Genomic DNA, 3884 nt, shown 5'->3' with positions numbered 1-3884 from the left:
CAATAAGTTAGAATTTAAATGGGAGGAGAAATCCTTGTAGATCATTATTTGAGCATAATGTTAGATGAACTAGCCGACCTAGATGAAGAAAGGCTAACTGCTCTAGACGTTTTGATTAGACAAAAAGAGCATGTCTCCAAAGCCTATAATAAAAATGTTAAATCGAAAGTTTTTCCGATCAAAGACTATGTCTAGAAGGTAATATTACCAATGGATCAAAGAGACAAGGCTTTAGGAATATGGTCACCAAATTGGGAAAGGCCATTTAAGATGAATCTGGTATTTCCAAACAATGCCTATGAAATTGAGGAATTAAGTCCTGATAGTCAGATATTGCGAGTAAATGGAAAATACTTGGAAAGGTATAAGCCTATGTTATAAGAAGTAAAAATATCGACATAAAGATGCATAAAAAGGTGGAAAAGTATTATATTAATAGTGCCCAAATTTGGCGAGCCTTAGAAAAATTTCAGAGTGCGCTATAAGCTTAAACAAAATATCAAACAAAGGATTTCAACTTCTCCTCAACTCTTCAAAGAGGAGCTTGGTGTGGTGGAGTTTCCTATCAATCTGTTGGTTAAAGGCTTTCAACTTTGCTACTTCAGCGTCCAACATCCTAGCAGCCTTGAATCGTTCCATGGTATTGTTAGAAGCTTTGTCCAACCTTTGTTTGACAGAGTCCAAGTCATGAGTTGTTAATTTTTACTTTTCTTTCTTCGCCGTTTCTAGTCTTAGCTGCAACCAGTTCATCTGATGATTCAAGGAGAGGATGTCGGCATCCAGGATTGCCAATTTCTTCTTTGCTTTGGCCTTCTCTTCTAACTCAGCAACAAGAGCTTGAGAATCATAAACCAAGCCTTGATGCTCACGCAAAATGTCTGCCCTCAAGTCGATATGGTTGCAACTCTCTTGCTTCTACCTTAAAACTTGAATAACTTGCTCAAGTAAGGGTTCGAAGTCCAATACAATGTCAGTAATGGGGCCTGGGACTTTAGGCTTGTTTAACTTTACCAACAACCCTTGAATCTCAAACAGAGAAATAGGGTCATCCTTGACAGTTTGGGGGAAATCAATTCTGACAAGCTTGGAGTTCATTTGTTCAAACAATTCATTATAGTTGTCGGGTGAACCAACAGGAGACTTGAGAGGCAAAACCTCTTGTTTCTCGATGATTCTTTTGAAGACTTCGATAGGATCTTCTAGTTATTCAGCAACTTTTGAAACATTCAGAGTAAAATAGCCACTTTACTAAAGCTTTCAGCAGAGCAGGACCCTGGAGTCAGAGAGGAGTGTGTTTTCTCTTGAAAACCTTCATGTTGAGGAGATTCTCCAAATGGATGCATGAGGCCAGACCCTACAACATCGGGAGCTTACTCGACATGTACACCCATAGGAGTTCCTTCAGGAGGACTGGTTCTCATGAGAATTTCAGGCACCATAACCCTGGCTTGTTGATTTGTGGGAGTAGGCATAATTGTTGATTTGTTATTATTCACCATAACAATATCCAAAATCCTCCCACCAACTGGTTCTTCTAGGTTGACAATGCCATCATTACCACCGTCACTTCGGATGTTATTAGAAGGATCAATGGATTGAGGATGGTAAGATGGAGTGGCGGATTTTAGTCTTGGTCTTCAATAATGTTTTTTGTCTCAACTGGTTGAGGATGGTAAGATGGAGTGGCGGATTTTAGTTTTGGTCTTCAACAATGTTATCTGTCTCAACTGGTTAAGGCTGATAGCTTTTTGAGGTAATGTTGACAAGCTGCCAAAGAAAACCAAATCAGCATTGTCCTATAATGAAATAAAAGAAAAGTTAAAATTTACATGTTGTTCTTCAGGCCGAGGAGGCGGAGTAGTGGCATCAACTGCTATTTGAGGTTGCTCAGAGGTGTTTCCACTCCTTTTTCTTTTATGCATAAGTGGCATCTCACTTTCTTCAATAGCCTCTTCCTCAAGGATTGTTACACCTTCATTCCTTATTCTCTTTTGCCCGACAGAGGCCTCACCTGGGTTTTTGTTAACCTCAGGGGGCACATTGGTGGTCTCAGTAGCATGAGCGCCATCATTCGATGTCATTGGTGGAGGAACAAGAGCATCTTCTTCGCCATCGCTGATGTCAAACTCACTCTCTTTCTGGAAAGACTAACAAAGTTAGGAAAAATAAGTAAAAAACATATCTTCATAATAAATAGATTAAGAATGAAGGTTCAAACCAGGACTTCATCATCAGAAGATTCGTGGTTGCTTTCATCTAAGTCTCTACCCTTCGACGTCCTTCTATAGGTACATGCTCAATTCATTCTCTATCCCTAAGCAAGTAAGTCTGGGTTAGAAATGTCGATGAAGAAATAAAAGGATATATTAAAGGGGTTTAGTGTTTAATCTTGTAGCCCCTGAATTGTTGGTTCCTTGTGACCCACCAGTCAAAGCTTTTGGATTTTTGGGAATACCCGCAAGAGGGAAAACAATATGCGTTAGTCTAAAAATTAAAAGTAAAAATAAAAAAACGTTTGAGAATGATTTAGACAAACATACCTTTTTCTCTCGAGAAAGAGAACGGGTTAACTAAGCATTGTGCCATCATCCTATGGTCAGGCACATGGGCCCAATGTTGTGGCCACCACTCTTTGAACTACTGAATGTAGTGGTAGGAGAGGGTGTAGTTGAAAGCGTGGAGGAAAACTTCTTTCTTTCTATAAAATAAACGAATTCCCTTAAGCCACCTCTTAGTGGCAGTTTCAAGGATGCAATAGAAGGATTTGCCTCTAGGAATGAGGCGTTTGGGGAGAATGGCCCAACCCAACCTGCTTGGCCACCAAGTTCGGTTGGTAGGGAGCCACCCTCAAACCTAACACTGAAGTGGTAACCCTCGTTCATATAATGGCAGGGATGAAGCAGAAAAATATAAATTTCTTTATCTCATCTTGTTCTTGTCGGGACCGGTTGGGGTAAATGATCGGTAAATTAGCAAGTGTATTGATCTTCCAATATAGTAATAAGGGAAAATTTCTCAAGTATCGATCTCAAGGACTGCTTGACGATACAGAGTTTGTGTTTCAATTTAGTTAAACAAAATACTTTAGGGGTTTTGGATTGTCGGTTTTAAAAGTGGAAAATAAAGTGCAAAAGAAAGTAAAGACTATAGTTGAACAATAAATTAACACTGCAACAACTTAATTCAATAACATTGACTACTGGTTCTTAAGGGTGTTAGCTCTTAAGTCCTTAGTGAGAAAACCTTTAATCATTCAAATTAATCCCTATGTCTGTGAATTACATATGAAATTAAGCATTATTGTTATCAAGAATATTCCAATTTCCACAGGGTATCCCTAAGCCTAGGTGATATCTACTATGAATTATTCACAATTAAACATTAACAATGATGGTCAAACCTAAATATTAGTCACAGACCAGACTCAATCTTTCCGAAAGAGCAAGAATTAAGCACAAATTAAAAATAAGTCATATGTCACAAAATCAAAGTTATTACAAGGTAAAAATCTAAAATTGTATCATAAATCCGAATCAGGGACACCCCATAGCATTGGGGGGTTTAGCTACTCATAATAAAAAGGAAAACATCAAAAAGAGTGTAGACATTATAAATTAACGGAAGAAAAGAGGTCTTTAATCACAAAAGTTCATGAAAATCTTAATTCACCACAAATTCTCCAGTGCTTCAGCCTTCAAAACATGTTCTTTATACTCCAAAATCTTTCAACCCTTGGAAATTCGCGTTTTTCGGCTCAAATAGACAAATTTGAGTTTTTTTTTTAGATTTGGGTCACTCACACGCGTATGGCCTCCTCCCATACGTGTATGGCTTCTTTTTACGCTTACTCATACGCGTATGGCCCAGGGTAGGGCATATGGCCT

Source organism: Lathyrus oleraceus, chromosome 1, assembly GCF_024323335.1.
Source record: "Lathyrus oleraceus cultivar Zhongwan6 chromosome 1, CAAS_Psat_ZW6_1.0, whole genome shotgun sequence".
Classification (NCBI taxonomy): Eukaryota; Viridiplantae; Streptophyta; class Magnoliopsida; order Fabales; family Fabaceae; genus Lathyrus; species Lathyrus oleraceus.
The sequence above is the reverse complement of the archived record's forward strand: the minus strand, read 5'-3'. Positions refer to the sequence as shown.